This window comes from Notolepis coatsorum (assembly GCF_963971535.1).
Source record: "Notolepis coatsorum genome assembly, chromosome: 18".
NCBI classification, from domain to species: domain Eukaryota; kingdom Metazoa; phylum Chordata; class Actinopteri; order Aulopiformes; family Paralepididae; genus Notolepis; species Notolepis coatsorum.
The window spans coordinates 53,131,747-53,155,958 of NC_140182.1; the positions used below are offsets into that span (position 1 = coordinate 53,131,747).

The following is a 24,212-nucleotide window of genomic DNA, read 5'->3' on the forward strand; positions in this document are numbered from 1 at the left end:
AGTTAATACAGTGATAAAAATGTTATCCCAAAGTTACTTTAAAAATGTTAATTCTACAGTGTGTGTGTCTGTTTGAACAGAATGTGAAGATGAGCTATTGAGATAGAAGACAGAGGTCATAAAAGGTCAAGAATAGCTAGAGGCCTGGGGAAATACCCAGAGCATGTGTATACTGTACAGGTATACCAACAACAACTGAAGGAAGCAGAAAGCCTACAGTATCATAAACAACAGATATACAGGTTTATTGTTTAGATAGAGGAGATTAAATCTGACCATCTGGTTTTTCAGTCAGACTGAGGGTTCATCTGTTATTTTCAGTGACAGGACAATAATCTAAATGAGCAACAGCTGTTTTTTCAAAAGGTCACAGGAAGCTTTGTGGGTCCAGGGGAAGAGAAGCAACTCAACAGGTTAACTGGTTAAAATGTAAATAAGATGTAAATGAGAGGAGGTTGGACTCAAGTCATGAGTGGACAAAGATCCAGGGAAGTAACTCCTATTTTGAATAAGTAGACCAATCAGTAGAGTTAAGGGAGGTGTTTACATTCTGTTTAAAATACTGTTGTTGAGAGAGAGGGCCCATTCTAGCATTCTGTCATTCTGTGATTATGAGATAGAATCAAGAATCAAGAGGTTTATTAGTCACATACATGTAAATTTGTAGCCTATATGCTAATTGATTTGAACCTTGACCTGGTTCAACCTTGACCCCTAATATGTATGTATATATACCCCACCCCTTTTCACATGTTGGTGACACTTGAAAAAGGTCACAGGCCGAAACGTTGTGTTCAAGTAAATTAAACTTGGGAACACGGCAGACGGTGTGCTGACTTTTTTTCCACAACCTCACATACATACCAGGGCATACAGTGAAATGCGGGTGGTCATGCCCGCATTGATTGTGCAAAATACAATAATAAAAATAGGCATAGAAAAAATAAACATAGAAAAAATAAAATATTTAAGACACAAGATATGCATGGTAAAAAAAAATACATGCTAAGTTCCTGAGAAACTGGTTCCTATATACACTACTATACAATATACAATTTACAATTTTAACTCTTAATGTATCTAAACTATACTATTAGTACCTCCTTCCTTTAAAGTGACATTTATTTAAGTGATTGTTTTAGCGGTTGCCGCGTGTGTGTGTGTGTGTGTGTGTGTGTGTGTGCAGGGGCGGACCTAGCCCATTTGGCGCCCTAGGCGAGATTCACCACTGCTTTTCTTTGTAATTCTCTTTTTTTTTTTTTTTTTATGGCTTTTTTCTTCATAGTTCTCTAACGTTAGTCTTTCTTTCCTCAACGTTCAATTCTATAAACACTTGACCGATACCCATCAATGCACAGCGCTCTAGCATGTTCTGACTGTGAACATCTAAAGCTGAGGCTCAGACCGACCGACCGTTTTAGATTTTTGGCTCATTTTCCCTTATGTTAGAATTTTTTGAATGTAAAAATAATGGTTGCAGATATAGAGGGGGGCGCCAAAACTGCACACAAAAAAAATAAAAACCCCCTTTTTTTTTTTTTTTTTTTTTTTTTTGGCGCCCCCCTCTGGGTGGCGCTCTAGGCGACCGCCTATATCGCCTGTAGGAAGGTCCGCCCCTGTGTGTGTGTGTGTGTGTGTGTGTGTGTGTGTGTGTGTGTGTGTGTGTGTGTGTGTGTGTGTGTGTGTGTGTGTGTGTGTGTGTGTGTGTGTGTGTGTGTGTGTGTGTGTGTGTGTGTGTGTGTGTGTGTGTGTGTGTGTGTGTGTGTGTGTGTGCGCTCATGTGTACTTGTGAGTGGAGAGTTCAGTGTTCAGTGTTTTGATGGCCTGGGGGAAGAAGATGAGCCGGAGTCTGTCTGTTCTTGCAGCGTGTGACCGTAGGCGCTTGCCTGACTGCAGCAGCTTGAACAGGCTGTTGTTGGGGTGGCGGGGGTCTATCATAATTCTGCAGGCTCTGGATTTGCACCTCCTGTTATATAAGTCCTGCAGGGGTGGTAGTGCAATACCCGTAGTACGCTCTGCTGAGTGCACCACTCTCTGGAGTGCCTTCCTGTCCTGTGCCGTGCTGTTTCCAAACCAGGCAGTGATGTTTCCAGTCAGAATGCTCTCTACAGCCCCGGAATAGAAGGAGTGGAGTATCTTCCCCGATACTCTGAACTTTCTTAGCTGTCTCGGGTGATAGAGGCGCTGTTTCGCCTTTTTCACCACATAATCTATGTGTGTAGACCATGTCAGGTCCTCTGTGATGTGGACTCCCAGGCAGTGTTCATTTTGGCAGCTATTTTCATTTTAGTTCTTAGTCATGTGTCAAGTGCTCCTTTTTTGTTTTCATCATATTTAGTCATTTTCATTTATTTTTCGTTTAGTCAGTTTTAGTCAACTAAATGTCTGAGCATTTTAGTCTTAGTCAGTTTTTGTCTCAATTTTGTCTTTTTTGTTTTAGTCTAGATTTAGTCGACGAAAACGGATGACATTTTTGTCTATTTTTACTTAGTTAATGGAAAAAAACTTGTCAGAAGTCAGAAATAGTCAACATGGAACATATTCTGATTTAAATTGCGTATTTATTTTTTAACCTAGGGGAATCTGAGTCGGCGGCACAAGTGATAAACAGGAAGGGTGCGCAGTCGATCTGTGAATGGAGAAATAACTTAATAAGACACATTATCTCTTCTTGCCTTGCTCAGCTGGCAGCGGTTTATTTGATAAATATTAAATAACAGTAACAGCAGTAACAGTGTGTTAGATTTGGATCAATCAGCCACATCACCTCTCTTCATCGTTGGCTCATGTAGTTTCTTCGTTGTGTTTATTTCTCCGACGTCTCATACTGGCTGTACAATCTTTGTCATCCCCCTTTAATGCAATCCGTAAACCTAAGAATTCGACACTGGACAGCGTAGTACCTTTCTTGGAATCGTTGTTTATTACATAAACAAAAGCCTCAGATGTTACCCATTTCGTATTGTCCTTGAAAAGTCTTTGATGGAACACTAAATTCATTACTCTATCGTCTCTTATGCTGTTTAGTCCAATGGTGGCTGAGGCCTCGTTGTTAGCCAAAACCCTTCTCCCGTTAGCCGAAGCTAATGATGATGTGTCATCTCCCCTCCCCCACCGGCGAGGGTGAGAGAGGGATGAAAGTCTCTGATCCACGTCCGCTCGCGTCAGCTTCGTGTCTAGATCTAACTTACACCCGGAAGGAAACTCACATTTATAATATTCATCATCATCATTATCATCTCGGCATATCAATGACAGGCCCGCCCCAGACCAGGCTGCAGAAACAAATTAGTGGGGGGGCATAAAATGTTCTCGGGGGGGCACAATGGTTTTTCAACACAGGTTCCCTTTTATACGTTTCAGCTGGGACAGCGGCGCTGTGGCTTGCTTGGCGCTGCCCACGGTGCTGAACTAAACAGCAGAGAGGCAATTGAAAAATCAAATTTCTCTCTATCTTAAGAACTTTCACTTATACAAAAACAGACTGAACGGATATATATAACAGACCTGCTGGGGCAGCGGACTGAGAGCAGGGGACACAAACAGGCTGGATAAGATGGTCAAGAAGGCCAGTAGCGTGGTTGGGGCGGAGCTGGACTCTAGCGAGGGTGGCGGAGAGGAGGAGCCTTGCTAAGCTCCAGGCCATCAGGGAAAACCCCTCCCACCCACTATACACAGACTTGGCTGACAGGAGGAGCATGTTATAGGCTCACACTACCTAAATGCAGCACTGAACGGCACAGGAAGTCCTTCATTCCGACAGCCATCAGACTTTACAATGCATCACTGTGCCTCACTGCATCACTGAGCACAGAGTGACAGTTACCATCTTCATGGACTTTACTTTTTAAACAGCACTGTGCAATATTACACCTACTGTAGACTTCAGTATATTTTTACTGTATTTATTTACTGTATCTTTTTTCATTTTATTCTATTCTTAGGCCATTTGTTTTGTTATTCTTATTTGTGACTTGTTCTGTCTAAATGTTTAATGTTGAGTGATTTGCATTGTCAAATTTCCCTCAGGATAATACATTTCTATTCTATTCTATATCTTTGAAAAGTCTCCATTTATTCAACACTTCTGAATTCACTGACAAACTGAACTGAACTGACAAATAAGGTGCATAAAAAAGCAAACAAAATTCCTCCACAGGCTACTCACCATCATAAGGAGAGCGGCAAGCGGCGTTTGAATTAAATTGGCCTTAGTTGAGTCGATGAAGCATACTAAGGCGATGTTCTGTAAAGACGTTCTTGAGGGTAGAAAACGAATTATCACAGAGTGCCGTGCTAGCTTCAGTAGTGTTGTTGTTGACATCAGTGCCCACTAGGGCTGTCCCCGACTAAGGATTTGGATAGTTCCCTTTGATTGACAATTTTTTTTATTTATTTATATTTCTTTTTACCAGGGTGGGCACAGCTGACTCAGTGGGCGGGCCCGGCCCCCTAATGCCCGCCCATGCCGCCGGGACTGCCCCGCCCCTCTTCTTGTTGCCATGTGACGCGCTGTCATGGCAACTGCTGTTCACCCTTCGCACACATCAAACGTCTGTTTCTAGTGGTGTCAAACTCTCTCTCTCTCCATTCTGCCTGCTCGCAGTCCTTATCAGTTGTTATGTGCTGAAATGACCTCGGCATGCACACACCCTGCTCGCTGCTACCACACTGACGGCTGCTAAACACACTGACTCTCTCTGACCGCCTCCACCACCACATCTACCTCTCTGACCTGGCACCTTTAGATGCTGTCATCTCCCCCAATTATATACATTGAAAAAACCTCGACATCCTTCAAGTGTAACAACACTAACTAACAGGATACTGTGTTGTAAACAAACACACAGTACAGTAGTTGAGTAGATAGTAATAGTAGTGTGTATAGTACACACAGTAGAAATCTGATTGCAATCTGCTTGCATAAAAAGCTGGGCCGTTAACGGCTTTAACGTGCTGCGTTAACGCGATACTAGTATTGCGCGATAATATAATTGACGCAGTTAATCTAAAAAAAAAAAAAAAAAAAAAAAAAAATTACCTTTATTTACCCAGGGTAGGTTCGCTGAGCACAGATGCTCTTTTTCAGGAACGCCCTGCTTCACATTCACACAGTTCCATTCACACCTGGGAGCTGCCCAGTACAACCACAGTTGACACCATTGGCCACTGAGCAACTCCACTGGAGCAGTTGATTTGCATTGGCAGGGTTTGGCCCTGTCTGGCACCCAACGGCAAAAATATTATAGGCACTATAAGTAGACACCGCTACATAAAACAAGCTGGTCTGCCTGAGTGACTGGTGGAAGAAGGAGAAATAGAGATTGGACTGATTGAGTCAAGCCATGTCACATAGTTCAAGTTTGAAATGCTTCTTTCTGTTTTGCTCCTGAGAGTGTGCTAGATACTGTACTGTACTGGTAATATTATTTATTTGTGTTAACTTCTGAATAAAACAACTTATTAAACACAAGTACATCTTATTGAACATTATTTTGATATTTCATTACCAATTATCATAGCAAAACAGCTTTTTCAAACAGTCTGTAATGCATTTTGGAAACGGGAGATGGGCTCATGGTGTAATGGGCCACCTGGCCTGAGAAATATAAGGAGGAAAGAAAAAGTAAGGACTTACTTCTGGTCATTATTTTGGGTAGAACACACATATTTTGAATGCCTTCGGCAGATTTAAAAAAAAAAGATTTTTAGCCATTTTAATCTAGATTAATCTAGATTAAATCCAGGATTGCAGATAGATTAATCTAGATTAAAAAAAAAGATCTATGCCCACCTCTAATAAAAACATATAAAATGATGAATCACATTTTGAGGTTGGTGTAAAGTGCCACATGGTGATTGAAGAGGTCTGGTTAGGGGTTAGATTTAGAGGTGGTCTAGGTTTGGTTAGGGGTTTGAGTTAGAGATGGTCTAGGTCTGGTTATGGCCCCTATTAACCAGACCTAGTGTTGTGGTTCGCCTTTGAACAGTCTTGGACACTCTTTGAACAATTCTGAACATTACCCTCTGGCACCATCCGTTTGGCCTTTTGGCGGTACTACTTCTGTCAGAGACTATCCGTTATTCTATCGTTATGTATTTGTCTTGTTTGATCTCTGCCTTGTTACTGCCTATGATTATGTGTCTTTAGTATTCCTGCCTGTTAGTCTAGTGTCCTTGTCTTGTGGTATTCATTCTGTCTATTGTATTAGTGTCTAGTCTAGTTCCCTTGTATTCTTGTGTCCGTATTCTGTATCCCTATTCTCCCAGCTGTTTCCTGTTTAGTAATCATGTGTTTTAGTATTTAGGATCTCGCCCCTCCTGTGTTCAGTGCTCGTTCATAGTTTCCTGTTACGGTTTCGTACTTTTTTTGTATTCTCAACTCAGCTCGTGGAGCAGTTCTCGTAGTGCTACGGCACCTCGCAGCTCGCAGCAATTCTCATATCTGTACCTCGGCAAACGCAACTCTTGTCTTAGCCTCTGTTTTGTTACCCAGCCCCGCTCGTCTCATATTTTGTTTTGTTCCTGTTAGGGGTGCACCGATATATCGGTCGGGTATCGGTATTGGCCGATAAGTGCCTTGTTGACTGCCATCTGCCTATCGGCCGATAAGCTCAGATGTGCCGATGGCAGTGGCCGATAAATATCCATCAATTTGTGTCGCGTCAATCTGGCCCACACGTTCAAACTTTGAAAAAAGTTTCAGTCAAGCGACCTGCACAACGCCGCCCCCCCACACACACACACGCTACTGCATCAAAGTTACTTGATTAACAAAGGCATTCGTTTTGTGGCATTAACGTTATATAGTTACACGTTCAATAGCATCAGCATATTATTTACCCGACCATAGCAAGCATTACTCATTCATATCTCAGTTCCTTCCTTTGCTCAGAGAGCCCGTACTGAATTGTACACATTCTGCAATCTGTTAATAAAGTTTTCAATCAGACAAATGTATAGAAAAGCTTTTATTATAACATTCGTTGCAGTAAAATCATTATGCCTCGTTTAGTACTCCTGCGGAGCGCTGGTAATCTACTCGTGGGCCACGGGGAGCTAACTGTATTAGCTTTGTTGTTGAGCTCTCGTCAAAATCAATGGCGGACTTCCCGGAAGTAAAAAACTAATAAGCGCTTGCCGATTGGTGGTAAGAACAGCAGGAGGTGGGTGCTAGCGGTGTGACGTAATTGGCAGAATCGACTGTCAATCAAAATGTTTCTGTTGTACCTGACACTACCGTACTCAGATTATGGAGATATTACTGGAGAACATGGAGCTTTGTTTGAGAGAGATACAGTGAGTGCTGTCTCTTAAACTCTTAAAACTCATAAACTTTTTTGTCTTTTTAGTCAAGTTAGTCTGTTGAAGATGAAAGCCAGTGGGTATTGTATGACTCAGACTTCAGCAATAATCATGAGCATTATAAAATATATAAAAAACACACATGGCATGATGGAATACCATAAACATATTTCTTGATGTTTCCACAGTTGACACCATTGGCCACTGAGCACTCCACTGGAGCAGTTGATTTGCATTGGCAGGGTTTGGCCCTGTCTGGCACCCAACGGCAAAAATATTATAGGCACTATAAGTAGACACCGCTACATAAAACAAGCTGGTCTGCCTGAGTGACTGGTGGAAGAAGGAGAAATAGAGATTGGACTGATTGAGTCAAGCCATGTCACATAGTTCAAGTTTGAAATGCTTCTTTCTGTTTTGCTCCTGAGAGTGTGCTAGATACTGTACTGTACTGGTAATATTATTTATTTGTGTTAACTTCTGAATAAAACAACTTATTAAACACAAGTACATCTTATTGAACATTATTTTGATATTTCATTACCAATTATCATAGCAAAACAGCTTTTTCAAACAGTCTGTAATGCATTTTGGAAACGGGAGATGGGCTCATGGTGTAATGGGCCACCTGGCCTGAGAAATATAAGGAGGAAAGAAAAAGTAAGGACTTACTTCTGGTCATTATTTTGGGTAGAACACACATATTTTGAATGCCTTCGGCAGATTTAAAAAAAAAAGATTTTTAGCCATTTTAATCTAGATTAATCTAGATTAAATCCAGGATTGCAGATAGATTAATCTAGATTAAAAAAAAAGATCTATGCCCACCTCTAATAAAAACATATAAAATGATGAATCACATTTTGAGGTTGGTGTAAAGTGCCACATGGTGATTGAAGAGGTCTGGTTAGGGGTTAGATTTAGAGGTGGTCTAGGTTTGGTTAGGGGGTTTGAGTTAGAGATGGTCTAGGTCTGGTTATGGCCCCTATTAACCAGACCTAGTGTTGTGGTTCGCCTTTGAACAGTCTTGGACACTCTTTGAACAATTCTGAACATTACCCTCTGGCACCATCCGTTTGGCCTTTTGGCGGTACTACTTCTGTCAGAGACTATCCGTTATTCTATCGTTATGTATTTGTCTTGTTTGATCTCTGCCTTGTTACTGCCTATGATTATGTGTCTTTAGTATTCCTGCCTGTTAGTCTAGTGTCCTTGTCTTGTGGTATTCATTCTGTCTATTGTATTAGTGTCTAGTCTAGTTCCCTTGTATTCTTGTGTCCGTATTCTGTATCCCTATTCTCCCAGCTGTTTCCTGTTTAGTAATCATGTGTTTTAGTATTTAGGATCTCGCCCCTCCTGTGTTCAGTGCTCGTTCATAGTTTCCTGTTACGGTTTCGTACTTTTTTTGTATTCTCAACTCAGCTCGTGGAGCAGTTCTCGTAGTGCTACGGCACCTCGCAGCTCGCAGCAATTCTCATATCTGTACCTCGGCAAACGCAACTCTTGTCTTAGCCTCTGTTTTGTTACCCAGCCCCGCTCGTCTCATATTTTGTTTTGTTCCTGTTAGGGGTGCACCGATATATCGGTCGGGTATCGGTATTGGCCGATAAGTGCCTTGTTGACTGCCATCTGCCTATCGGCCGATAAGCTCAGATGTGCCGATGGCAGTGGCCGATAAATATCCATCAATTTGTGTCGCGTCAATCTGGCCCACACGTTCAAACTTTGAAAAAAGTTTCAGTCAAGCGACCTGCACAACGCCGCCCCCCCACACACACACACGCTACTGCATCAAAGTTACTTGATTAACAAAGGCATTCGTTTTGTGGCATTAACGTTATATAGTTACACGTTCAATAGCATCAGCATATTATTTACCCGACCATAGCAAGCATTACTCATTCATATCTCAGTTCCTTCCTTTGCTCAGAGAGCCCGTACTGAATTGTACACATTCTGCAATCTGTTAATAAAGTTTTCAATCAGACAAATGTATAGAAAAGCTTTTATTATAACATTCGTTGCAGTAAAATCATTATGCCTCGTTTAGTACTCCTGCGGAGCGCTGGTAATCTACTCGTGGGCCACGGGGAGCTAACTGTATTAGCTTTGTTGTTGAGCTCTCGTCAAAATCAATGGCGGACTTCCCGGAAGTAAAAAACTAATAAGCGCTTGCCGATTGGTGGTAAGAACAGCAGGAGGTGGGTGCTAGCGGTGTGACGTAATTGGCAGAATCGACTGTCAATCAAAATGTTTCTGTTGTACCTGACACTACCGTACTCAGATTATGGAGATATTACTGGAGAACATGGAGCTTTGTTTGAGAGAGATACAGTGAGTGCTGTCTCTTAAACTCTTAAAACTCATAAACTTTTTTGTCTTTTTAGTCAAGTTAGTCTGTTGAAGATGAAAGCCAGTGGGTATTGTATGACTCAGACTTCAGCAATAATCATGAGCATTATAAAATATATAAAAAACACACATGGCATGATGGAATACCATAAACATATTTCTTGATGTTTCCTTTTTTAAGTAAGTAAAGAGGCCTATGTTGATATCGGTGAGCACAATTTGTAACACAAAAAGAGAGACGTGTAGCCTATTTATTTATTTAATATTTTATTTATTCATTTTATTATTATTATTTTATTTGTTGCCATGCCTAAAATAATAGTCAAGCATACGGCTAACACATTTTCATAAACAATAATAAAAAAATTATATGGTTATAATAAAAGCTTTTCTATACATTTGTCTGATTGATTGACTTTATTAACAGATTGCAGAATTGGTACAATACAATACAGCTCAATACAACAACAGTGCTAAGACTGGAGGATGAAGACCAGAAAAAGACTTTTGGCTTTTTACATAAGGGTCCTCCATTTTCAATTCATCAAAACATTTAGAGACATACAAATATACAGTAGTTTCATAAAAAAATAATTAAAGAAAATTAAAAAAATATATATTTACTTTTTTTATTTATTTATTTTTTTCACAAATATCGGTATCGGCCGATTGTGTTAGTTGAACAATCGGTATCGGCCGCAAATTTTCATATCTGTGCATCCCTGGTTCCTGTGAGCCTACGCTCTGCCCCCTTGTTTTGTTACATCTTGTACCTCGTCTCAGTAAGTGTATTATAGTGTACTGTTTTGGTCCTCTTTGATTTTCATTGTCTAAGTCCGTGTTTGGTCAGGTCTAGTGTAGCCTTTTATTTTTTGTTCCTTGTCCCGCGCCGGCTTGGCCGAGCCTCTGTTAGTTTTCCGTGTTCTCTCGCATGTCATGTTTATTATTTTTTTTTGAACTCTCGTCTCCCGACTCCTTCCTCCTCTGACTGCACTACTTGGGTCCCACCACCAACAGATCCCATAACACCTAGACCACCTCCGACTCTAACCCCTAACCAGACCTAGACCACCTCTGACTCTAACCCCTAACCAGACCTAGACCGTCCACCTCTCTAACTCTAACCCCTAACCAGACCCCAGGAGTATATGTTCAGGCTTATTATCTTCTGGGTTGAAATAACAAGCACTGATTGCAATGAAGGATGCCGTGAGACCCTTTTTGGACCATATGTCTAAACCTAAGGTTATTTTGCGTGCCATGGACAACCTGTGCCTGCATTTCTCTTGTTGTTCCAGATACACTTTGTCCACCAGGTTGGAAACTTTAGTCTTTTTTGGCACTCTGAACCTTTTATCAAATGTTCGCAACATCATTATGAAATCCTCATCTTCCACTGTACGTGCAGGGAGTGCTGTGCGGCCGATCCAGGCGGCGACGGCCTCCTCTCTGCTTAGTTGCTCAGGAGAGTTCTGTTTGTACAAGGCGCCAAAGAAATCACCTGCGGATGGAGGCTTTGGCTGTAGTGTCTTGGGTTTCTTCACATCTGCAATCTAGGACAGGAATAAATAAAGTCAGAACAGATGCAACTTCTGAAAAGTCTAACTCTTCCACTATAGGTCAGAGGTTACGTAGTAGTACCTCTCTGGACTAAAAGGACTGTATAATCTAGGGTGACCATATTGTGATTTCCAAAAAAGAGGACACTGCCCAGTGCCCACAGCCTCAAGATACTAAAAGTTGACTCAAAGATGCCTTATAATTTTAATATATTTAAAGTATGCCTCCTCTGTAACTGTATGGATATAAAATTATAATTTATATAACAAAATAATATCTCTATAACCAAAGTTACTCAACATGCTTTATTATGCCTAGTCATCTGACAAATCTCAAGAAAATAACTTAAAAATCTACCTATAAATAACAAAATAGCTCTTTTCTTTCAAGCCTTACTAAATATGAATTCATGTTTTTTTTTCTTTTTTCTTTTATATTTTCCCCCCTCCTTTTTCCTCCGATTTTCTCCCATCCCCAATGTTAGTCGTTATGCCAATTCCCAATCCCCTTCCTGGTCGCTGCGCACTTACCCCCCACAGTCGGTCTGGGAGAGTGGAGGCTACCACGTGCCTCCTCCGACACACGTCCAGCCAATCAACCGCTTCTTTTCACCTGGCAGCGCGGATTCTCACTGAGAGGGCGTAGCGTGTGGAAGGATCACACTATCCCACTTTATGAATTCATGTTCTAAATAATACCTCTTCTGTATAAAAAATAAATATATAGCTTTGTATATTTTCAATGTAATGTAAATTATAACAGTAACCTCACAAAGATACGAATTAATAAAGTAACTAATGTGGTATATTCTAAGCACATACCTAAGGTTATTTACAGTACAATGAGGTTTGTTATCTGGAAGGAGGAAAGATCTTAAGTGATAGAATGGTCTCCTCATCTGACTTCAAATAATATAGCCAGCAAGGAATAAACGTGCAGTCAAGACCACAAAGTTCTAATTCAAACTCATGTATTTATTGCCGAAAGGCCCAAAGGTGAAAATGCATCAGTTACATACAGGGATTATTCATCATTTTTCATAAGACATGATTGTACAAAAGGATTGATGAGGTTTACATAATTATAACCCATTCATGGTGGCTCTCACATCAAAACAAGTTTGCACATAAAAGTAGTCATGTTTATCAATGGAATAGACTACTCCTTTTGCCACCACCTAGTTAAACCTGGTCTAAGATAGGCATCTTATTCTATATCACCACAAACAGTGATTATTCCATACAGTTTACGTCGTGGCAAGAGTGCAGTCTGTGGAACTGGTGGAGGCCAGAAATCCCCCTGGGGTGGGAATATCTGTCTGGTCTGTCTCTCTCATCAATACATTCTTATTTATACTCTGATATCTACCAATCCTAGCACATTCTAATAATACGTTTGGTCCAATTAGATTTGTCTTCTGGGAGGGCGGTCCGCCCCTCCCCCTGATTTCCTCGTCGGTGTCTTCTTCCAGTATATCAACAGCGGGGGTCTTCAGGTGGCCCCCCTCCTTTTGAGCTGTGGCGTTCTTCCACAGAGGCATCTCCTATTTAAACATTTTACCCAAATATCTCTAGTGTATTATGAATTACACTCTTCCAGTATTATCACAGTTTTACTCTTTTGCTTACATTTTGATACTAAACAGTTGATTAATAGATAACTTGATATGTATTTTACCAGACTAAGCTTTGGTGATTAAGCCCTATTTTCTATATATATGGTTTACACCAGGGGTGAAATGATATTATCTTCATAATTAGTTTGACATTTCTAAATGGCATTCAAATACCTTTTATCTAATATGGTTTAATTAATATGATCTTGTTTATGAATTAGTTTCCATGTACCTGTAGCAAAAGCAAGTTAGGCCGGTGCCCAGACCTCTGTTTCCCTCTGTCTGTAATCTGTTAGGCGCTGAGTGTGACTTTTCAGTTCCTTTGTTTCTAGTGGGGTACATTTACATACAGTCTTTAGTCACGAGTGGGGGTTGAGCGGCTGTCTTTGTAACACCAGTATCAGCTCCTTAGGAGCTGTTAAGGCTGTTAAACTTGCTAAGAGGACGTATGCCGACAAGATGGAGGCACAAATGGCACAGAATGACACAAGAGGCTTATGGCAGGGACTGAGGACTATAACTGACTACAAAGTCAGCGCCCCCTCAATGGGGAGCGACGACGCCTCCCTTGCGGACCAGCTCAACACCTTCTACGCGCGGTTTGGTGCAAACAGTGGCACTGCTAGCTCAACGGCTAGTGACGTCACTGGTGCGCCGGCTGTTGTGGAGGGGGGGGACATCCGCGGTGGGGCGGGGACGCTCTCTCATTGACGGTACACAGTGTGAGAAGAGCATTTATGCAGGTGAACACCAGGAAGGCGGCTGGCCCAGATGGAATAACAGGACGCATACTCAAGTCCTGTGCTAACCAGCTAGCCCCTGTGTTCACCACCATATTTAATCGATCCCTGAAGGAGTCAGTGGTCCCTGCCTGCTTCAAGATGTCTACCATTATCCCGGTACCAAAGAAACCCTCCCCAGCAGGTCTCAATGACTACAGGCCGGTGGCACTCACCTCTGTGGCCATGAAATGTTTCGAGAGGCTGGTCAAGGATCACATTTGTGCCTCCCTCCCCAGCGATATGGACCCTATGCAATTTGCATACAGGCCAAACAGGTCCACTGACGATGCGGTCTCCCAAGTACTGCACAGCACCCTCTCTCACCTGGACCGTCAGAAGGGGGGCTATGTGAGACTGTTGTTCATTGACTACAGCTCAGCGTTCAACACCATAGTCCCCACCAGACTGGTGGACAAGCTGATCGAGCTGGGTCTGAGCTCCGCTCTGAGCGCCTGGGTACTGGACTTTCTGAGTGAAAGACCCCAGGCGGTCAGGGTGGGGGGTCAGACCTCCAACACCATCACCCTGAGCATCGGGTCCCCCCAGGGCTGTGTTCTGAGCCCCCTGCTGTACTCACTATACACACACGACTGTGTGGCCAAGTTCAGCTCCAACTCCATTTGCAGACGACACAGTGGTGGTGGGGCTGATCTCGGACAACGACGAGAAGGCCTACCGGGAGGAGGTTGAGGTACTGGAACGCTGGTGCCAGGACAACAGCCTGCTCCTGAACATTGGTAAAACCAAGGAGCTGATCGTGGATTATAGGAGAGGACAGCAGGAGACACACACACCACTGAGGATAAACGGGGCCACCGTGGACAGGGTGAGCAGCTTTAAGTACCTGGGGGTCCACATCTCAGAGGATCTGACATGGTCAACACACATACACAGTTGTAAAAAAGGCGAAGCAGCGCCTCTACCACCTGAGACAGTTAAGGAAGTTCAGAGTATCGGGGAAGATACTCCAGTCCTTCTACTCCGGAGCTGTAGAGAGCATCTTGACTGGAAACATCACTGCCTGGTATGGCAATAGCACGGCACATGACAAGAAGGCCCTACAGAGAGTGGTGCGCTCTGCCGAGTGTACCACGGTAATTGCACTACCTCCCCTGCAGGTTCTATACAACAAGAGGTGCAAATCCAGAGCCTGCAGAATAATGAAAGACCCTCACCACCCCAATAACAGCCTGTTCCAGCTGCTGAGGTCAGGCAGACGCCTGCGAACACCAGCTACTAGGACAGAGAGGCTTCGGCTCAGCTTCTTCCCCCAGGCCATCAGAGCCTTGAACAATGAACACTGAGGGTCACAGAACACTGAACCCTACACACACAAGCACACATTAGCACACACACGACACACACGCTGTGCACGCTCGCACACTAGCAGCCACTTTAACATGAGAAAGCACTCACTCATGCTGCACACGCCCACACTTAGGGCCACAAAGGAAAGGTCACTTTAAAAATAGAATAGTAACAGTGTATTGCACTACCAAGGGACCTAGCATGTCCTTCATGCTCTGTAAATAACTATGTACAAATACCGTGATGTCCCACTATGTTACCTGTTTATTGCACAATGTTGTCTATTGGATTCTATATATGTTGTACTACTGTATTGCACATCGTTGTGGGCAAGACCACCCGCATTTCATTGTATACTTGTATGCCGTGACAAATAAAACTCTTGACTTGACTTGACTTGACTTACTTTAGCACTGAAAATCCATTCTGCTGTTGAAAGGTACCCCTGGCTTTTACATTATGGTTCTCTAATTATTCACACATATTAGTTATGAAATACACAGTCAAAGATACCACACTAATGTTAAAGTGTAATATATGTGTTAATGCCACACAACGTTACGTATGCCTTTGTTAATCATAACGTTGATGCAGTAGCGTATGGCATAGTGTTGGCTGTAACGGACATTGAGAATAACAGCAGCACTACTGCACACATTAAAATTGCGATTCTAATAGATTATAACATTTTCAAATCGATGCAGTTGAATTGTCACCTTAGGATCTATGCATTTCGATGCATTGTCACACCCTAGGCTACTGTTAAACAATCTGTTGGTCATTAATTGTGTCCGTCGGGCTCACAGTACGTTAGCTAGGTTTAAGTGTACTTATACTTCGTGAGCCAACCCCGGGCCCTGTGAGCCGTCACATGGCTAGCGTTAGCAAACATCAGGGGGCTAGCTAGCTAGTAGCTAGCAACAGACGGGCTAATCCACCACAAATGGCTCCATGATATACTAGTCCATACAAATTCACTCAGTCATATGGTGCTAATGCATTTTTACATTTACCTGGATTTCCTTGTGGAAGGTCTTCAGATGTCGTTTGAGATTAGTGGTGTTTTTACCCTTAATTCGATGACCACATTTCTCCCCGGGCTGAGCGGGCTCTCCTCGTGTTTCACTTTTTTCAACCATACATTCTGTAGCTCCTTCGAGCTCTATATATCTAAAGTATGCCCAGAGGTCTGGTCTTCGTTTTCTTCCAAGCCCACGGGATAATAGATCATTGTTGAGACGCCCATGTTGCTATTGCCCCGCCATTGTCTGACTGAGGCTCAGCTGAGCTAGCTGCTATTGGTCGATCCGGTGTCAACAAAATCCACAGACTAACGTTACATCAGAACAGGACGAAAATGGACAGAAAACACCTTCTAAAGTTCGCAAAAAGGTTTCTAAACAATGTTATATGCATCTCACGTCCATTCAGAAAGAACGTGTACAAGATTTTACACAGACACGGTGGGATAGATATAGAAACTGCATAGAACGGTGGCTTAACCTACCAGTCCAGAATCATACCATTGTGGAGACATACAAACATTGTTTAGAGATCGATTTGTGTCATAAATGTCATGATATCTGTATGTCATGTATGTCATAAATGTCATGATGAATTGAAAATGGGGCACCCTGATGTAAACAAGACGAAAGACTTTCTCTGGTCTGCATCCCCTTAACAATTGTGTGTATTGAGCCGTACTGTATTGTACCCATTCTGCAATCTGTTAATAAAGTTTTCAATCAATCAAGATAAGATATTCCTTTATTGGTCCCATTGGGGAAATTCCGGTATCATAGCAGCATGAGGGAGGGGAGGGGAGGTACAGGTAGTAAAAACAAGCAGTGTAAACAATGTAACAAGTCAATATAATTAACTAACTAACTAACTAACTGAAATATACAGTATTCACATAAGGTGCAGTATGCATACGGTAGTGTTATTGTCCTTTTTAGGTTCCTAGTAGTTGTAGTTGGATGTCTGGCAGCAGTCCCTGCCCACTGTTGTGGAGCCTGATGGCCGCTGGTATGAAGGACTGACCGGAGGTTTATTCGTCACATACATACACAACTAACACACGTTTAAAGTTTCAAGTTTGTTTATTATTGGGCGGCTGGGTGGCGCAGCGGACATTGCGCTCGTCACCAACGCAAGAGACACCGGTCTCGAATCCGGCTGTCAGCGTTGCCTCCGGCTTGGGCCGGCCGTCATACTGACTCAATTGGCAGAGTCAGCGGGAGGGGAGTCGATGGGTGGTAATCTGGTCGTTGTAAAACAGCGACTCCTACATGTCGGTCAGGGCGCCTGCACAGCAAAAGACAGGAGATGGCGGGGGCAGTGTGAGCCTCCCACATGTTACACCTCGCCAATGAGAGTGTAACGAAGTGACTGGCTGCCTCCACATGTATCGGAGGGGACATGTGATGGGCTTCTATCCTCCCTACGACCGGCCAGTGGGGGGCACATGCGAGCAACGATCAGGACAGGGGAGGGAGAATTGGCACGAGAGGAACAATTGGGATGGGAGAAAAATCACAGGAAAAAGTTGGTAAAAAAAAGGTTTGTTTATTATTTATCACAATAAAATACAGGTACTTTACGATGAAATGCTTGTTTCTGTATGAGCCCCTGAGAGTGTGCTTCATACAGTAAAAAAAAGTAAGTAAGTAAAGAGGAATATTCAATATTAGGGGTGTAACGATTCGACCTCACAACAATTCGATTTGATTACGATTCTTCAGGCAACGATTCAATGCATCATGAAATCTCTTCATTTGACCACGATTCGATTTTATTAATTTTCGATTAATTTTCTACCAGTTAATTCCCCAAAAAAAATTTGAATACACAAATGTGGCTGGGGGAACTGATTCACTCAGCATGAATGGACTATAGGTCAATAAAAACAATACACACACAAAAAAAACATTAAAAAAAAAAAATTATTTTGATTAATTTCGATTATAATCTATTCTAACATATTCAAATCGATGCATCGAATCGAACACATTAGAATCGATGCATTTCGATTAATCAATGCATCGTTACACCCCTATTCAATATACATATATACAATACAGAGTAAAATTAGTAAACAGTGAGGTGTGTGGAGAGATCAGTGTCAAACTGATCTCAACAAATACAAACAAATCACACTACTACTGTATAATCCTAATCCCCTCGCCCTATACATCCCAACCCAGTACACACCCTCATCCACCACCACACTTCCCAGGCAACACTGATGTTAATCATCCTCACCACTATCATCTGAGTCATCATCCCATGTAGCCCTATCTTCGGTTTCCTTAGAAACATTTGCACAGTTTTGGCATTGACAAAGATCTGTACATGGCAGTTTTGCAGACACACATGAACATCTTCCTGTCTCAAATTGTCCTTGTTTACAACTGTAATAATGTAAAGGTCCAGTCCAAATGTTCTTTTGTGATGTTTATTTCACGCTGTCAAAAGCAATACAGGTCCAGTGCAACACACAGCTGTTACTCATTATACTACCCATTATACTACTAAGTAGGTGTGTCTCATAGAACACTGCAGGTGAAGGTCTGACTGACGTAACCCGGTGAACCCCCATTATAACAATCCCTTCCCCCATAGTCTTGAAATATCATTGGTATACATTTTTTAAGCTTAATCTCAGCTACAAGGTAGGGGGTAGACTGCCCCTCCTCCAGACACCCAAGGGGATTATTCTGCCCCTGCATTAAAATAAGTGGGTGCCTGCCTAACTCTACCTGGATAACGACGTCCTATTCCTGGACCCGGTTCCGGAGGCCTCAGCACGACTGCCTCGGGTGCAGGAGGTTCCGGAGGCCTCAACACGACTGCCTCAGGTGCAGGAGTCTCTGACCCTGGATGGACTGCTTCTTGTGGTGAAAAGCTCTCCGGTAGACTTGCTGGCGTGGTGTTTTGATCATAACATGGACGCATCTGATCCTGATGACGTCTCACCAACTTGCCGTCCTTTTGTGTCACCCTCCAAGACACTGGACCGGTCCTCTCTGTGAGTGTTGCGGGAATCCACTTCTGGCCTGAGTACCCTCTCACATAGACGGAGTCAGACTCTGTGAACATCCTGTCCCTGACATGTGTGACGGATCATACTGGGTCTGCGTTGTGTTTGATGTTAAATGAGAATGTCCCGAGGGGGAGTCGAACAGGGGGCTCCCGCGTCCGCGGGCGACGACACAGGCCGCTGCACTAAGAAGTGAATTCACTCCTAATTACCGTCCCTATGGGTCTGTTAACCCTGTTATGAGGAAGTGAGTTTAACTTACCAGCCCGCACTGCCACAGTCACCCGTCAACACACCTGTTTCAGTGACTGTGGACATACCCACGGACTTCCCCGTTACACTCACCTCCCTAAACTCACGCCCCTCAGGACATCCGGGTCACTGGGCACCACTGTGACGGATCATACTGGGTCTGCGTTGTGTTTGATGTTAAATGAGAATGTCCCGAGGAGGAATCGAACAGGGGGCTCCCGCGTCCGCGGGCGACGACACAGGCCGCTGCACTAAGAAGTGAATTCACTCCTAATTACCGTCCCTATGCGTCTGTTAACCCTGTTATGAGGAAGTGAGTTTAACTTACCAGCCCGCACTGCCACAGTCACCCGTCAACACACCTGTTTCAGTGACTGTGGACATACCCACGGACTTCCCCGTTACACATGCTTGTCATGCTGCTCTTTTTGTTTGTCCTGATTTAGTCCAACTCTATTCGCTAGTGAAGGACGCACTAGATCCAACTGAGTTCTTATTCTCCGGTTCATGAGTAGCTCAGGTGGCGTAGCTCCGGTTGTGGTCTGAGGGGTTGATCGGTACTTAAACAAGAACCTGGATAGCTTTGTCTCCACACTACCCTCCCCCATCTTCTTGATGCCCTCTGTGGGAGCTATTAACTATTTTTACATTTATTTGTTATGTGATTTTGTAGTATCAATTTGTTTACGGCCATATTATTTAAGTTATTATGAGTCGCAGCTAAATGCTTTTACTTTGAAGGGGTTCTGGGCAATTGGGAAGCACAGCTGGGTGTATTTAGGTAATTAGAGGCAATAGCACAGTGGGCATCAGGGAAGGTATATGGTTTTTATCAGTGTCAGGAGATCATATAGAATCAAACATAATTTTTCTGTATTCTTTGATTAACAGACAATAAACGCCACAAAACTGTCAAATGCTGTCTGGACAATGGACTTCCTGATCTGCGTGAGATTCGCTGCCCTGGTGCTTCAGTGGCTTTTTAGTTTTTATTAGTTGTTGTTGACAAATAGCCACTACATAAAGTAAAAACCGTTCCTTATTGAAGCGGACACTTTTTATCGTTGTTTTGGATTTTTGCCGTTGGACGTTTTGGACATGGAAACACCACGCTCAAACGGAGGATCATTCATCAGAGGACATGGATGCTGGCGCTCCAGCGTTTGGTCTGGAGATCGAAGACTATGATCAGTGACTTTTGTGAAGCTTGAATTGCTTTGGATCAACGACCTGTTAAAGACACGATCGGAGAACGGAGGACCACACGGTCTAATGGACGTCGCACTCGAACAAAACAACATCATTGGTATGTGAAGAATAATCCGTCAGCTTTATTGGAAAAAGGCAAACTTATTGGAGTGACTGAATTATTGTCTCGCGACGCTAAATGATGTTGATGAATATTGGGAGTTGTTGAACTTCATTGTAAAGACATTCATTCATAAATCTCCGACGTGAAGTTGGCTGTATGAACCAATCAGACAGTATGGAGCAGCTGGTTGGGACATATGAGACAACGCCTGTGGTTGGTTCAAACGTTGCAAGTGTGGAGAATGTTGCTCCGCCCAAGCCCTCTGTAAAACGGGGCATCAAGTTTACCGCAAAAGGGTTGGCATTTTACATGCAAACATGCCAAGAAAAGAGGTCTGCAAAAATCAAACAGGCCAAGAAATACATTGAACCAATACGTACCTTGCTGAAATCTACTGACAATGTGAACTATGTGCAAGCTCATTTGAGTAACTTCATCAATTGTTATGAGGACGCTAAGGACATGCATGAGTCTTTCATAAATATGGATTTGCCTGAGGAAGAGGTTAAAAGGCAAAATACATGTTTCAATGCAACAATAATGAAATTTTGTAATTTCACAGAGGATGTAAGGGTTTGGTTGTCTGCTGCTGGGCACCCTCAGGTGGAATCAAATGCAAATATTGACAATGAAACTAATGATGTTGTTGAAACAAATGAAGATGATGATGAGGCTCAATCTAAACAAAGTGTTGTTATTGATGATATCAATCCTGAGGACAGTGCCTCTAACATTTCATGTACAAATGAAAAGCAACAAAAGCCACACTCCAGTGTATCAAAGACATCATCCACCGCGTCTACCAGGCTAAAGGCGGAGGCTGACAAAGCATCACTACTAGAGCGGATGAAAGCCTTAAAAAGGAAACATGAGTTGGAGGCAAAGCAGGAGGAACTAAGGGCAAAGCAGGAGGAACTAAGGAAGGAAAAGGAACAGTTTGCTCTGGAAACTGACCTAGCTGCAGCCAATGCGAAAATCAATGTGCTGGAAACCAATTCAAAATGTAACTCTAAAAGGTCGGATGGAATGAACTCGTATCTGGACAGGAATATGGCTCAAAGAATGACAGGCCAACTCAATCCTCAAGCTGGTCAATTTGTCCCGCAGGGAAATAACATGCAAAATGAATTGCATCCTGAGGCCCAGGCTGTCACTGTAAGGCCCAAAGGACCATCACAGACCATCGGGTTTAAAGATGCATCACAGACTGTCAGGCCTAAACAAATGGCAGCATTACAGACGGACCTCAGACCACTATACACTCAGGCACCAACACAAGTGGTTCATGATGCTCAACAGACAGGACGAGCATCCTCCCTGAATATGGCATGCAATAATGACACCCAAAATGACATTGTGAATATCATGCAACGCCAAACTGACATCACTACAATGTTGGTACAGCTAAATTTGGCATCTTCTCTACCAGTGAGAAATATAGCCATATTTGATGGTGATCCTCTTCAGTATCATTCCTTCATCAGATCCTTTGAAAATTGTGTTGAGGTTAAAACTGACAATGCAAGTGATTGTTTACACTTTTTAGAGCAGTACACCAGGGGACAACCAAGAGACCTGGTGAAAAGCTGTCAGCACCTACCCTCTGTTCAGGGATATCAACGCGCTAAATCCCTGCTTGCTGAACATTTTGGAAATGAATACAAAATTGCTTCTGCTTATATGGACAAAATTGATAGCTGGCCTCTGGTTAAAGATGAAGATGTAAAGTCATTACAATCATTTTCTCTGTTCTTGCGAGAATGCTCTAATTTAACACAGAGAATCATGCAAATGAATGAGTTGGACATGCCATCAAACCTCAGGAACATTGTGATGAAGCTTCCTTATAAGCTGAGGGAGAAATGGAGGAACGTCGCATGTGATTTGCAGGAGCAACGTGGTTGCAGAGCACTATTTATTGACCTTGTGAACTTTGTTGAAAAACAAGTTAGAATTGTCTCTGATCCACTGTTTGGAAATATTCAGGATTCAAAATGTACCAGCCGCAACAAACCCCCCATTGACAGTCAACCAAGGCAAAGGAAACAGAGCACCTTTGCCACCAGTGTCACTGCAATGAAAGAAGGAAACAACAAAAGGTACATGGATAATAAGATCAAGTCCTTCTCTGCCCAAAGTCACATCAAATGCTGTTTATTCTGCCAACGAACAAGCCACTCACTTGAAAAATGCTCACAGTTTAAGTTAAAGATACAAAAGGACAAAATCCATTTCATAAAGGAGCATGGAATTTGTTTTGGTTGCTTGAAAGTGGGACACATAAGCAAAGACTGCAGGAGTCGATTGGATTGCAGTGTGTGTCAGCAAAAGCATCCATCAGTCCTACACATTGAGCAGAAGGGTATAAGTACACCTTTTAATAAGGCAGAAGAGCCTGTGAGCCATCTGAGTGTAACATCTGTTCAGTCTCAAACATGTGGCCGTATAGGGGCCGGAGATGAGGACAATGCTGTGTTTTCGATTGTTGCAGTTCAAGTGAAAAGCCAAGTGACTGACAGAGTTGTGCAGACATATGCATTCTTGGATCCCGGAAGTTCCAGTACTTTTTGCACTCATAACCTGGCAAAGAGACTGGGGCTAAGTGGCAAGCCAGCCAATATTCTATTACGAACAATGGGGCAAGAGAAAATTGTGAGCACCAATGTATTGTCTCACTTGGAAGTGTCTGGCATAGATAAGGAGGATTTTATTGAATTGCCCAATGTCTTAACCCAAAGAGCTATGCCAGTGTCACGTGTGAACATTCCACGTCAGGATGATGTGGAAAAATGGTCTTACTTGAGTAACATAAAGCTGCACGACTTGAATGCAGATGTGGATTTGCTCATCGGAACTGATGCAGCAAAAGTAATGGAACCATGGGAGCTGATCAACAGCCAAGGTGAAGGACCATATGCAGTCAGAACAAGAGTCGGCTGGGTCATAAATGGACCACTTAGGAGTGGAAGTAACAGCAGAGTTAAGACTGGCTGCTCTGTTGTCACAACAAATCGAATATGTGTGGAACATCTGGAAGAAATGCTCATGAAGCAATACAACCATGATTTTAATGAAAAAACATCAGAGGGGTCATTGGAAATGTCAAGGGAGGACATTCAATTCATGAAGATAATGAGAAGAACAACAGAGTTGAAAGATGGACATTATTACATTGACTTACCTTTCAGAGAAGAGGAACCGGTCTTGCCAAATAATCGCTGTGTTGCAGAGCAGCGACTTCAAGGCCTGAAAAGGAAATTTGAAAAGAACATCAAGTTTAAAGAGGAGTACACCTCATGTATCAATGATATGCTGGTTCAAGGTTATGCTGAAGTTGTACCCATTGAACAGCTGGAACAAGATGAGGGAAAAGTGTGGTACATTCCCCACCATGGAGTACATCACCCCACCAAAGGAAATCTGAGGGTTGTATATGACTGTGGAGCCTCATTCAAAGGAACATCTCTGAACTGTCAGCTCTTGCAGGGCCCCGATCTCACCAACACTCTTATGGGGGTCCTCATTCGCTTCAGGAAAGAGCCTGTCGCAATCATGGCTGACATCAAGGCCATGTTTCATCAGGTGCGGGTGCCTGATAAACATGTGAACTTTCTTCGCTTTCTTTGGTGGCCTCAGGGCAACACTGACCAGGAACCAAGGGAATATCGAATGAGGGTACATTTG

At 42.8% G+C, this 24,212-nt stretch overlaps 1 protein-coding gene across 1 annotated transcript in view; it reads left to right on the forward strand.

Annotated features, from left to right (window-relative positions):
• Positions 1 to 24,212, forward strand: part of LOC311245364 (neuron navigator 2-like) — a gene marked incomplete at its 5' end in the record, with an annotated part of 206,362 nt that overhangs the window by 176,071 nt on the left and 6,079 nt on the right. The window lies entirely within an intron of this gene.